We start from the raw sequence: 14,933 nt of genomic DNA on the forward strand, positions 1-14,933 counted from the left end.
AAAAATGTTAGAAGATTATCCACTCATTTTAATTCTAGATGAAGCATGTGACAGATGACAGAGGGTTTAAAGCAAGAATAGAGGAAAATTGGCTCTAGGAAAGAGAATATAGATAAATTTTTTTAATGATAAAAAAGTCAAAAGGAATATATCTCATTTTGGAGGTTTGGAAGTAATGTAATATTTTGTTACTCTTTCATATTTATTATAAGTATAAATAATCTTAAATAATTTATATTTTAATAAATCATAAGGGAATAGCAAAAATGTCTTCATATAAAATTTTCTCAATTTTGACATCATTCTTTTTTATTTTTAAATAAACTAACCTGAAATATATTGATTTTGAGAAACATATGTAAGCTAAACAGCTACCAGATTTTGAAAAATATCTAAATATTAACTCGTAATGTTGGCACAAGAAAAGGGCTATCACCTCATAATTTCTACCTTTCTAAAATTTTGGTTCAAGAACATTGTTTGCATCCAGTTATGACTGGGACAGCTCTCTCATAAGAAAGTACTGCAATGAAACAACAAAAAATGTTTCACACATCCCCCAAGAAGTTTTCTTAGGTCTCTGATATTTAATTTTGTTTCATGGCCGTATTGTTTAACATTACTTTTCTACTGTTGAAGCTATTAAAAAATAGAATTCATAGCTTGGGCTACTCAAAAGGCATCATCCAATACAAAAAAATGTTTTAACCATTCCTTGCAATTCACAAAACAAATGAAAGATTAATTATTAAAATGTAGGAAGAGAACATATTCTTCCACAACTATTCCAAAGCAAACTCCCTCCTACAGTAGTATCACTTGTAACTAAGAGAAAACCTAGAACTCACTAATAATAAAAAGCAGATGACTTCAGAATAAAAATGTATTATGCCTAAATTTGATTAAATGTAGACATAACAAAAGATGGCTTATTCAAATATGGGCCCTTTAGACCTGTAGAGCTTTGTTAAGTCCTTGAATAATAAAAGTCACAGAAGTTATGGAATCAGTTAGTACAGACATTTGAATTAATCAGAAATGTATAGAAATTCAATTAATGTCTACTCATATTGTAAGTACAGAATATACGAAGAGCTAAGTTTGGCCATGCTTTATTAAGACAATTCTAAAAGATATAATATCATTTATCCCATTATAAAATTTAACTACTTGCAGGTATATGTTGAATTGAAGTTTTTTTAGACTTTACTTTTCATAGTTGAATGACATATTTAATTATCCTTAAATCTATTAGGACAGAGATTTTAAAAAAAACAACATAATAGCTATTGGTTTTTTTATGTATAAACTGTGTATTATGTAATAAACTATATAAATGCACTCCACTTGTATGTTTTGATTACTTTAATGTATCATCTCAGTTTGGATAAGCAAAACAACTTTGAGTATTCTTTTTAAATATTTCAACCAATTTTTTTTTAAGATTTTTATTTATTTATTCGACAGAGATAGAGACAGCCAGCGAGAGAGGGAACACGAGCAGGGGGAGTGGAAGAGGAAGAAGCAGGCTCATAGCGGAGGAGCCTGACGTGGGGCTCGATCCCATAACGCTGGGATCATGCCCTGAGCCGAAGGCAGATGCTTAACCGCTGTGCCACCCAGGCGCCCCTCAACCAATTTTTAATTTAAAAATTGAAATTGAAAAAATCTTTTAAAAGTTTTTTTTAAAAAAACTCAATTTATCATTTGTAGTATAGACAAACAGATTTTAGAGTTGCATAATTGTCTAGTATATTTTGACTTGTATTAGAGTAAATCAAATTATGATTAAAACTGGCCTACCATATTGTCAGATATTTCTACATAACACTCTAGCAATACAACCATTATATGCTAAGAAATATGGCAAAAGAAAACATGGTTAATAGAAACCTGGCTCAATGCAAAATGTTTTGTGTAATCTCCAGTCAATAAATACAATATGGATTTGAATAAAAACTTTAGGAACAAGTGTGTCAACTTCCACAATTGTTTTTTTTTACCCTTCCTATTTCATACTTCCTAAAGCCAATTTAAGATGGTCTAGTTACTGGGGGGCGCCTGGGTGGCTCAGTCGTTAAGCGTCTGCCTTCGGCTCAGGGCTTGATCCCGGCATTATGGGACCCAGCCCACATCAGGCTCCTCTGCTATGAGCCTGCTTCTTCCTCTCCCACTCCCCCTGCTTGTGTTCCCTCTCTCGCTGGCTGTCTCTCTCTCTCTCTCTCTCAAATGAATAAATTTAAAAAAAATCTTTAAAAAAGATGGTCTAGTTACTGGGACGCCTGGGTGGCTGAGTTGGTTAAGTGTTTGCCTTCCACTCAGGTCATGATCCTGGGGTCCTGGAAATCAGCCCTGCTGACTCCCTGCTCTGTGAGGAGTCTGCTTCTCCCTCAACCCTCCCCCCGCCACCACAGCTCCTGCTCTCTCTGGCATGCTCTCTTTCTCTCTCTCAAATAAATAAATAAAATTAAAAAAAAAGATGGTCTAGTTAGAACAGTAGCCAATCTAGCTTGTTAAATTTGTGTTTAGAAGACCAATGATGAATGAACTCACTGAAAGGACAATCATTCTTGGGGCACCTGGGTGGCTAAGTCAGTTAAGCATCTGCCTTCGGCTCAGGTCATGATACCAGGATCTTGGGATCGAGTCCCGTCCCACATCGGGTTCCCTGCTCAGCAGGGAGTCTGCTTCTCCCTCTCCTTCTGCCCCTCCCCCTTCTCATGCTCTCTCTCTCTTTCAAATAAATAAATAAAATATTTTAAAAAATAAGTCATTCTTAGAAACATGATAAAGATTCTTGCTTTTGCCAAATTTAGTTTACCAAAGCACACTCTACTCCATGCCTAAACAACCAGTCTATTTAGTTCTATGAGTCCATTCCATTACCAAAAAACCCCCCAAAAAACATGCAGAGCAACAATAAAAATCTAGACTTCAGTAAGAGGATGAACTTGATATCATCTTAAGTCTTTATCCCAAATTCTTCCTAAAACTCAGCAGGAATAAGTACAGACAGACAGAATATCTAATCTATTTCCTGTTTTTAAAATAATAAATTTCTCCATTACTCTCAAAATCATATTCCTTACACTAATCATTTCTACTGTGAACTGAGTAATTGTGGTCAAAAGTAAATTTAGCCTTACCACCACCTTCATTTTAGTTAAAATTAGTGACTCAAGTCAAGTTATTCTTCATGCTTCCTTTCAATCAGCTCCCTTATTTCTAATTCCTCATGAAATCCTGTATATTCTATCCATGTACTAGTATGTGCATCCCTTTCTCTTTACCTCCACTGGCCCTTCTTCTACTTAGACTTTGATCATTTCTTTGTTGTTGTTGTTGTATTTTTTGTTTTGTTTTGTTTTTTAATCAGAGAGAGAGAGCACAAGCTGGAGGAGTGGCATTCAGAGGGAGAAGCAGGCTCCCAGGGGAGCAAGGAGCCCGATGCCAGACTGGATCCCAGCACCTTAGAATCCTGACCTGAGCCCAAGGCAGCTGCTTAACTAGCTGAGCCACCCAGGCGTCCCTCTGTTGTATCTTACTGAATGATTTTCCACTTGTCTGGAGTACACTTCTCCAGCTTATTCCAACTCTTTCGTCAAAAACACTTCATGAATTATCTCTGGGAGGCCTTTAACTTTCAATCTGATAAATTTCATTTCTATGCTTCCTTAATCCTATCTTAGTATTTATGCCACTGAACTATAATTGTCAATTTATATAATCCTCTTCTCTTTGCCTTGAAGGCAAAGCCTGTATCCTTTTTTAAACTCCTGTTCCAAGCAATTACGAGGCGCTAAATGCTGTGAATGTTTGTTTAATGAATATAAATGCCAAAAGTTAAAAGAAAAAAAGTTCTTGATCCTATTAATACATTGAATTCCATGTCAGAATGATATCAGATCTTCATTATTGCATAATTATATTCCCTAAATGATGAATTTGGGTTTTAAGAACAAAGTTCATTTTTTAAGTAGTTTAAAAGTTTCATAAATTAAGCCTTGCACATGTCTACTCTGAAACTGATTTACCATCCTAGTCTTTCAAAAGTAGTATTAGAATGCTAAAGTCATTTTATAATGGTAACTGGAATTAAGACTTAGAACTTCACAGGATTCAGCATCATTCAAGGATCCATACGATGGCTGAGGTCTTTCACTTCTCACATACCTTTAAAAATAAAATACAACACATGTTTTCTAAGTCCCTACCATTGTATATTATTTTACCATTAAAGAGTCCAAGCTGTTTTTTAAATGTTCCATACACACTTTACTGCAGTGTACTGCTGCACTGCTCATAGTGATATTTGTAGGTGTGGACCTTGAATTATTTTTCTTGTAACTTAAACTTCCATGTTGCAAAAAAAAGGAAGCGGATTCTATCAATTTCCCTGTCTGAAAGACCTGTCCCTAATGAATAATAATACCACTGGGTTTTAAACTACAATTTCTGTTTTATTTTGTTTTTCTTAGGGTACGTCTATTTACTTAACCAATATAGCACTTTAAAACTAAAATTTCAAACTACTTTTTAATGTTTTCGATTTAATAAATGAAATTTGCACTATGAAAAAGAAATTTTGCAAACATCAGTAGATTAAATCTACCAACAAATATGGCATCAAATGACATAATTTCATCACTACAAGTGATGACTAGAATCTGGAATTTGATGAAAGGTATTAGCTGACCTATTAATCACTAAACTGCTCCTGAAGTCAGAGTAGGAGAAAAAGGACTCAAACTCTACATGAAACAGTCTGTCAGAGTATATAGGTAGAAATGAATTTGGAATGTTTTTATTTCATTCATAAGAAGTTTTGTCTACACTGCCAATCAAGGGTGGTGGTTGGGGGATTTTTCTTAGCAACAGAAAATCCTGTCACTGTTTTTACTAGTGGAAAGTAATTAAATTAACTGCAAAATACCAACATTATTCCTCTTTATGTGCTGTGAGAAGAAATAGAATTATACATCTTGAGGAAACTAAAGTTGTTTAAAGCAAGCCTAATGAAAGGTCATAACTATACTACTTTCTATTGCAGTAAAAAACACAAGTATTTTTCTCATACATATAAGGAAGAAAGGGTTTATTTATTTATTCATTCATTCATTCATTCATTCATTTATTTTAGAGACAGAGAGTGCTCATGCATGAGGTGGGGGAGGGGAAGAGGGCGAGAAAACCCTAAGGCCGCTCCGAGCCCAGCCTTGATCCTGAGGTGCAGCTGGACCTCACAACGCAGAGAACATGACCTGAGCAGAAATCAAGATTTGGATGCTTAACTGACTGAGCCACCCAGGCGCCCCAAGGAAGAAAGACTACAATGTCACTTTTAAAAAATAAAATAATGGGGGCACCTGGGTGACTTAGTCAGTTGAGCATCTTTTGGCTCAGGTTGTTAGGGATCTGGGATCCAGCCCTGGTTTGGGCTTGGGGCTCAGTGCCAAATCTGCTTGTCCCTCTCCTCTCGCTCCACCTTTGAGTACCCTACACCCAGCTCCTGTGCTGGCTCTCTCTCTCAAATAAATAAATAAAATCTTTAAAAATAATAATAAAATAATGATTAGCAGTTTGTAATCATAATGAAAAATGGAATTGGAAACTAACTGCAATAGAGTTTTCCTGAGACACAAATTACAACTCTATTTTTAGACTGTTCAAGTCCAAATACATGAAAATCTAGACAATAAATAATATACCTCTATTCTCCATTGGTTGAATGAAGGTCTGAAAACCAGCAGTAATTGTGCTCTGTAGACCACTTCTAAAAGTAAGATCTCTGGAATCAATGGTTGGTGAAAACAAAGTTGTGCAGAAATACACAGACCAGGTAAAAATGCCCACTATTTATCATTGATAAATTAATTTCTATTTGGGTGGCCAGATGCCGGAGAAACAGGATTGCCATTGCATCTCTTAGTTGAGAGAAACTATTGTTAGATATATTTTCTGTTTTACATTAACAGTGACATGTCTCCCCTATAACAATGTCTGTCCTATATTGTATATATAATATAGGTCATATATTCAACATTTATGGAGTACAAGATAATTGGTACCAGATAATTGATTTGCTACTAAATATATGCTACTGTTGACTGTATATACAAACTTTTTTTAAAAAGCACTGTACACTTTTCATATATGTCAGTGACAGGCCATCATTTAAGTGAACTTTGAATTCTGACAGATAATTTTTAAGTTCTCAAAGTCCCTTCACTGGTCCCTCTTCCTCCACACTTGCCACCTTTATTCATGCTCCACGGAACAGCAAAAGCGGTCTTCCCAGAGAGAACTCAGTTACGTCACTTTCCTACTTCAGCCTTGAGGTGTTTTCCCAGTACACCCAGGAAATAGCCTCACTCCTTACGCTGAGCAAGAGTCTTTCATCCTCTGGCCCCTGCCTATTTCACAGTGTGTGACATCCCCACACTAGTCACTGTTTCCGGTTATCTGAAGATGCTAAGCATTCTCTGGTCTTCGGGGATTTGCACCAGTGGCTGCCTCATTCTGCAGCGCTCTTTCCCTGCTCCTCTCATGGGTAACTCCTTCTCTGTGCTTACGCTTCAACAGCAATGCCTCATTCACAGAGGGGCCTTTCCTGACCCCCTCCACCTCAACTAGGATCTCCTCCCCCATTCATTGCTTTCAAAGCACTCACTGAAAATAGTGATCATTTTAGGTATTTGCCTTCTCATTTCTTTGCTGTTTATCTCTTTCACTAGCATATAAATGGGGTGGAGATGGGGAGATTTGTTCTTTTTTTTTTTTTTAACCCTTACATCTTGAGTATATAACACAATTCTCTGGTCCTTGATATACGTTGAATAAGTAGATGATTGCGCACTAAGTAAGACAGTGTTGATTTGCAACGTGAGTATTAAAGTAATGGGAATATCACAGAAGCCATTTATAATCAGCCTTATTGTATTAGGGTATTAAGATACCATAAATTGATAAGTGGCTGGGCAAATCAGCTTCCTTTGAAAACCCTTAAAATTTATATATATTTCTCTTCACAGTATGTATCTTCTACTTTGTATCTCAACTCATTGTGTTCATACAGTTTCTATTTTATTAAATCACAAAGTCCAAGGGGACTTTAGGAACTTTCCTTTGTTTTGTTTAACTTTGGGTGACTACTTGAGCAATCCTTAAGCCTTGAGCAGCGAGGATATAGGCCAAGCAAGAACTCCACCACTGAGTAAACTAGGTGAAGTCTGGGAAGTTATTTAACTTCTGTAGGTCTGAAGCTCCTCATCCGTAGTGGGTACCCTACTTCACAGAATTTTGGTAAGATCAAAAGAGACAGTCTATCAAATGCCATGTACCTAACAAATGATCAATAATGGTAACTATAATGGGTTGAACGGTAGCCCTGACAACATGAACATGTGGGTGTAATCTTCTTAGGAAATAAGGTTTCCTTATTTGGAAAAGGGTCTTTGCAGATGTAATTAAGGATCTCAAAATGAAATCATTCTGGTGATCCTTAAATCCAATGACAAGTATCCTTGTATAAGTGACCCAAGGACAGAAGAGGAGAAGGCCATGTGAAAATGGAGGCAGAAATTGGATCACTTAAGTTCAACTTACATATATTATAAAAACCAGAAATATCGCTGTACATGTTCATGCAAATACAGGTAAATGAACTGATTTGAATATATATCCTCATGTTATCATCTTCATCTCATCAAGTCATTTTTATTATCTATGAAACAATGGCACTGAGCTACAGTAAAGTTGTGAATGTGATATTAGGGGACCTTGGGGAGGGTAACTGAGGAGTCCTGAATCCCTGCCAATCATGCAAATGTCGCAGTTATAGTCAAACATACCTTTTTCTAAGGAGACCATGTAGAGCTTCCATCAGATCTCAGATGTGTTTGGGGCCACCAAAAGAGTAATAATCTCAAATGTGGAGAATCTTGATCCTTTTTAGCTGTTACATCGATATAATGTTTCAGTTTGATATCACTTTAAAGCAGCCAAAGAGATTTGGCATGCTATTTTAATCAGCAAGAAACTATCTTTGAAGACCAACAAGCCAAAGAAGGGACTATAATAGAGGTTGTTTTAAGTAAACTTATCTTCCTCCAAACATTATAATAAAAATCTACAGGTTTCCGTTTCCTTATGCTCAGTCTGTCATTACCCACCATGCTCCAGCAAAGGAAATAATCTCTATAGTCAACAACATAAATACAGACTCCAGGTTTCCTTGAGCTCGGAAATTGCTATATTCAAGTTAAAGGGTCATAGCATGCATGAAGACAGAAAAAAAAAAGTAAAGGAAAAATACATCATTTCCTTATTTCCTTCAGGGCAGGAAACTCCTAGTTCATTCTTACCAGAACAGCCATATTTCTGCATTTTGTACACTGAAGATTGCAAAATAAAGATGAGAGAGAACAAGTATCTGAAGAATTGGATACTACGAAGTTCTTCAAATTCACTGTTTCTCTTTTATTCCTTTCTGAAGAATTTTCTGCATAATATCATCACATGAAGAAAATGTCAAAAGTACAAACATAATAAATCTTATGTCAAGCAATTGCTTGTAAAGAGATGATATGTGTCCGACCTCTGTCAAGTTAACAGAATTTTAAATTATTTGAGGCTTGCAAGGAATATGTTATGGATTATGAAGCAACGTCTCTTGATAACTAGAGCAAACTTAGTTTTCAGTTTATTCAGTATATATTTATATAAAGAATATGGGGAATACAAATGATTTATTAGGTTAAAACAAGGTGCTGTAGATCTGGCATAAAGGCTCTTTTTATATAACATATGCACAATAAGTGCCCCTTTATTATTTGAAAAGCACAGAAATAATTAGGTGGATAAAAGTCTTCCACTTAAGAGTCATCAGATTGGTTTTAAAAGTTATGCCTTTGAAGAGTGATTGCCTTCCCCTAAAAATGAACTTTTCTTTAGCTTTTAAAAATAGCCTGGATTAACTGCTGAGTGAGCCAATGGTAAGTACTGGTAAGAGTGCAAGCTCTTGCACCAGATTTCCTGGATTCTAGGTTGTTTCCACCACTTGTAAGTTGGGTGACCTTAGCAATGACTTAACTTATGCACATCTCAGTTTCCTTTTCTCTAAAATGCAGGTAATAATAGTAACTAGCTCTCGGAGTTGTTTGAAAATTAAATGAGTTAATACTGTATCTTACTTTGAATTAAGTAAATTCATGGAATATAGTAAGTGTCCAGTAAGGGTTAGCTACAATTTTATTCAAATATTATTTAAAAAGGTGTTTTTTTTTTTTTAAATTAATGAATACTTTCCTAAGTCTAAGGCTCAAAGGTTATTCCAGATATCGATATCATGGTATTGAGGTTGTTAGGAAATATACATGTTGATCATTCATTCTTGTATTTAACTTTCAGATATTTGGGGTATCTAATTCAAAAATACACAGGAGATACTACTAATTCCATTTTCCATTTAGTATTTCTTACAGGAATAAATCGGGGTTAGGTCAGAAATTCAACTATGTGCCTGTTATCTATTGGGTTAAAATGTTAGCATTTAATTGTGTCTGTAGGAAACAGTTAACTCTTTATTATTTAATCACACGTGCTTTGCATTAGTACATTCCAATAAAGTTTCTGTTTCTCTTCAGTTACATGTATCTTGCATCTTAAGATCTAAAAGATTCACCTTTTTAATATTCAGTTTTCATCAGATGCCCTATTACTTTCATGTTGAAATATTTTAAGACATCATTACTCTCAACTTACTCACTTCAGCTTCACATTTATTTTAAATCTTCTTGAACAACCATGTAATGTTTTTGTATTTTCCTCTCCAATACTTTCTATCTCTATCCTTGCTATTTTAACCTACATATATTAAAAATACATTTATTTTTTTTTATTACAGTTGTTTCATTCAATTTTATATACCTAACGGTACACTTTAGATGGCATGCTAAGGATTTTTTGTGAAACTAAATCTATTTTTTCAAATTATTCTTTAACCACTTTAATCTTACAACTGAAAAATCATAACAAGTTTACTACAATATTTATTAAGTTTTTTTAAATGGCAAAAAGAGATCCCATTCATAATGTAAGCAAAAACGTGTTCTTATTTCATTCACACAGAAACTGTCCACAAAAATCTGTTTTTTTTCCAAATGTTTAAAAACTTTTCTCCTTTCCTTCCTTTACAAACGTATTACTTTTCTCTTCCAGAAATAAAGCTTTCCTTTCCAATTCAATTTAGCACTTCTGGCATCTCCTTTTTTCCTACCCATTACCCTGATGAAGCTTAGCAAAGGACCAGGAGCCAAGCTGGCAGACTCAGAAATTTTTTTTAGCAGGCAAGAAGGTAAAGAACTCTGGATATACATATGCTACTTCTTTTGTGGGGGGCCTGCAGAGTTCTAAAATGTGTCTTCAGATATTAATCATAGGGACTTAAGAAGGATTCATTATAATTCTCAGGAGAAATATGGTGAGTCCAATCCTTTGCAAAAGGAATGTAGCTCACTTAAATAAATTTTAGTATATAGAGATAATCTAATATTATTTTGCCACTAAAATGCCAATTCATCTAAGCAATGTATCTGCACATATGTTGGATATTTGTTGCCATCCTGTCACAGTCACTTGAGAGTTTCAGGATTCAATTTCATTTTAATACCAATCACAACCTATAGTCCATAATAGCTATTGGGTGTTTGGGTTTTTTTCCCACCTTAATCAGAATTACTGTTTTATCACAACTATATATTCAGTTCAGAAATCTATCCTTCTACACAATCCTTAATCCAATACAATTTATTCTCACATCACCTGCATAAATGCGAGGCTGCCAACTACAGTCAGACATCACCACACAGCTTACATTTGACGTTGGTAAGTTTTTTGTGTTTTCTGGATATGTTTTCTTTGTATGTAAATAGACATAATGATACTGGTCAACCTCTCACATCAGAAACCCCTGGAGGTTCACATATTCTAGACCAAAAAGTATAGTTTATTCCCTCATCATAGTTTGTCAACAAAGCACTGGACAAAATGGAAAAGCAACCTGCTTTCCTCAACTTTACTGAAAGTTATTTAACCTTATTGACTAGGTTTTATCCATACCATGAAAATCTGAGCAGCCTTTAAAAAAATAAGGAAGATCTAAATGTTCTGCTATGGCAAGAATCTCAGATACACTGCCTTTTTTTCCCCCCAAGCAATCTCTACATCCACTGTGGGGCTCGAGCTCATGACCCTGAGATCCAGAGTCGCATGTCCTACTGACTGAGCCAGCCAGGCACCCCAAGAATCTTGGATATATTGTTGACTGAAAATCCAATTCCCAAGTATTCTATTATTATATGTTATGAGTTCATTTATGTAGGAAACAGCTAAAAAACATAATTACATAAATGAAAACACGCCTATATGGTCATGTAAATATACATACATGTACACAAAATCATAAGTAGCACATCTATAAATATATGAGCCTATATAGGAAAATTTTTAAAAGCATACTACAATATCTTAAAGATAATGATTGTGGGGCGCCTGGGTGGCTCAGTTGTTAAGCGTCTGCCTTCGGCTCAGGGTGTGATCCCGGCGTTCTGGAATCAAGCCCCACATCAGGCTCCTCCGATGGAAGCCTGCTTCTTCCTCTCCCACTCCCCCTGCTTGTGTTCCCTCTCTCGCTGGTTGTCTCTCTCTCTCTGTCAAATAAATAAATAAAATCTTAAAAAAAAAGATAATGATTGTATAAAAGGAGTCAAAATAAATATGGCTTGCAAAATATGCATCTATATTATATGATTTTTTAACCCAAACAGGTATTTGAGAATTACTTATATAATTAAAATATTTAAATGCTATTCTAAGCAGTAACTTGTATATTTTCATAACATTTTATACTTCAGCTATCACTAGATTAATTTGATGTTCATATATATAATTTAATTAGATTTGATTGGTATAAAACTGATAAATACAAATAGCCCTTTAGTAGCTTTTTTTAATGTTAAAAGTCTCTCAGTTTTAAAACTGCATATAATTGATTCTCATATGCTTAAAAAAAAGTGAAAAGCTGCTTATTTAAAGAATAAAAAGAATTATGAAAACCTCTGCGTTGAATGCGGGGGCAGATGGACATTTAAAGGCGGTGTGGAATTTCTCGTCTGGGTGGAGACATTGAGAGAAAGGGTATGCCCAACTAATATGAAGGGTCTCTAGTAATTAATTTGAATATTAAATCAATGTCATCTATTAGTACTCCAAGCTAATGAAGCAGATGACAAAAGTCACACATTATTATAAACGCATTTGCTAATAGCTCTAAGCTTAAAAGTGTTAGACCTTTTTTCCTCTATTTTAATGGTCTTTAAATGCCTTAATCTTGTTTCTAAATGTTCTAAATTGCAGCCCACATTTGCCTTAGAGCATATTAGCATGAAAAGTAAATGAAGGTCATGATAATAAAAACAAAAACGAGAATGGTGAAACATGCGATCTTAGCCACAGCCCCACTACTGTAATCTCCGGAAATCTCATCCATAAGGCTACTTCCTAAAACTCCTGGGGGATTTTTCAACTTCAGCATCCTGCTCCTCAGATGCTTCCCAACAGATGCTGGCAAGCCCATGTCTCTGTGGTGATATCATCTGGACCTTCCAAAGATGACTCCCTCACTTCTCCTCTTTACTGACTCACTAAACTGAGATGCATGTGCTGGAAAGGGGTGGAAATCCTCTTCACCATCATGTTCAATTCCATTATCAACTCAGAATCAAGCATATCCTCAGCTCTGGGGGTACTTCATTGACTCGGTCAACTATCATTTTTTAAAAAGTACTATAATATTACCCCGTCTTTATTCTGACTAGTCCAGAAGGTAATCTGATTGACAGGATTTCCTGTTACTCTCAACACTATTTGTATTCTCAGACTTTTAACAAGTAATTATTCCTTATTTGGTTTATACTTCTCTCATTTCTTCAGAGTGAATTTCTTTCCCACCTAAGATTATTATTTATCTAGATTCTGCCTATATTATATACATCTAGATTATAATTAACTATGAGATTAAGCAATGCTATTGTTCCTGAGAGATTGAAAGATTTGAGTTTGGTAAATTTCACTTCAAACCTAGCCCAGCCAGCTTTTGGGCTTTCAACTAGGCTACATAGCTCTTACACAACTGAAATCTAACCAGACCTCCTGAGGAGACATCTAGACAGTGCTGTGCAACAGAAATGCAACCTGAGCCACAAATGTGAGCCTCATATGTAACCTGACATCTTTTATGAGAGGCATTTTTTAAAACAGTAAATAATCAGATGAAAATAATTTTAATATATTTTTATTAGCCTAATATACTCAAAATGTCATTTTAATAAATAATCAATATAAAACTCATTGAGATATTTTATATTTATTGAAACTGAGTATGCATTTTACACTTACAGCACATCCCAATTCGGACTAGCAATGCTTCCAGTGTTCAATAACCACGTGTAGTTAGTGGCTATGTTACTGGACGCTAGAGATCTGCATAGTATTGAAATGCCAGGTTTCAAAGTGACTTAACAGTTCAAGCTTGGTCTAACAACCTGTTTCACATTAATACTCTCCTTAAATACCAACCTTCTGTATACCATGTCCAATGATGGATTCCTCACAGCTTGAAAAATGGTTTTCTCAGATGAATATATAATAGCATGATACCTGGCAGCATTTGCCCGCTACTGCCTTTTTAAAATTGTAGAAAAAAATATTTCTTTGGATACAATCATTTTTGTAATTTACTGCATAGTTGGGAAAACCTGTTTTCTTCATTTTCAAATTAAAAGATTAACAATATATTCTCACTGTAAAAACTCACACACCACAGAAGCATATAAATTAAAAAGTAACTGTTCTCCCCTCATATTCCCTATTTTGTTCCCCGGAGTTATTTGAGGTTCACTGTGTACCATTCTAGACACTTTTCTATTTCAAGGAGAGTTTTTAGAAAGAGGTATTAAATACCCAAATTTGTTTACAACATTTTATGTAGATTTTCTTCTCCTAAATGAGGACAAGTAATTCATTAGCAAGGGCTAACACAAAGACATGTTTGGTGCCTATTAGAAGTGTTACGTTGCCTGACAAAGGCATTTCTTGCTGTCAGAGCCCCTATTTTGTCTGAGTGCTCACTACCACCTTTACCATGTGTACAGAGAAGCACTAAAAAGTGGGATATTTATTAGTCTAAGTCCATTAGGTAATTCCCTTTTCATAGCCAATGACTGACTTTGCCAGAGGTATGTGATGTAATTTTGTCCAAGGAACTAGGAAGGGATTTTCTTGCTCATAATAACAGTTGCGTGAATGGGAACAGTCTTCTTTCTCTCCTGGACCTTGCTGTCTACCTGTGATGCCTGTGATGACAGAAGTCATGTTAGGGCTCTGAAGGGAATCAGCTTAAGGGGAAAAGTAAAAATATCAGGAATCGGCAGATGAAATGATAAACAGGATCCTTGATAGAGCCGCAGAACTTCTATCTTTCTAGGATGGAACATGATAACCTTCTTAATGTCAACCCGCTGTCAGTTGTGTTTTCTGTTACATGAAACTTAGAGCATCTTCATTTATGAAAGCATCAAAAAAATGTTTTATAAACTTTAGTCAAAATGAAAGAGAAATTGTTTTTGTTAGTGAAATGAGAATTTAAGCCACCAGGTCTTGATGAAGAAGTTATTCATTTTCTCTCAATTTATTTCCATATGTCATCCACACATTATAACTTTATCTTAGAGTTACTTGCAAAGAAGAGTAATCCTTCAAAGAATAGATAAATAAATGTTTAGTTTTACTGCCAGTAGAAATAAAATTGACACAATTTAGATAAGCAGAATGTAAACACACCATCAGAATTATTTATTTTAAAATGTTTTTGTATG

General features: G+C 35.0%; 1 protein-coding gene across 1 annotated transcript in view; it reads right to left on the reverse strand.

Annotated features, from left to right (window-relative positions):
• Positions 1-14,933, reverse strand: part of SEMA3E (semaphorin 3E) — a 233,796-nt gene that overhangs the window by 176,808 nt on the left and 42,055 nt on the right. The gene's annotated exons all lie outside the window — the stretch shown is intronic.

This window comes from Ailuropoda melanoleuca, chromosome 1 (assembly GCF_002007445.2).
Source record: "Ailuropoda melanoleuca isolate Jingjing chromosome 1, ASM200744v2, whole genome shotgun sequence".
NCBI classification, from domain to species: Eukaryota; Metazoa; Chordata; class Mammalia; order Carnivora; family Ursidae; genus Ailuropoda; species Ailuropoda melanoleuca.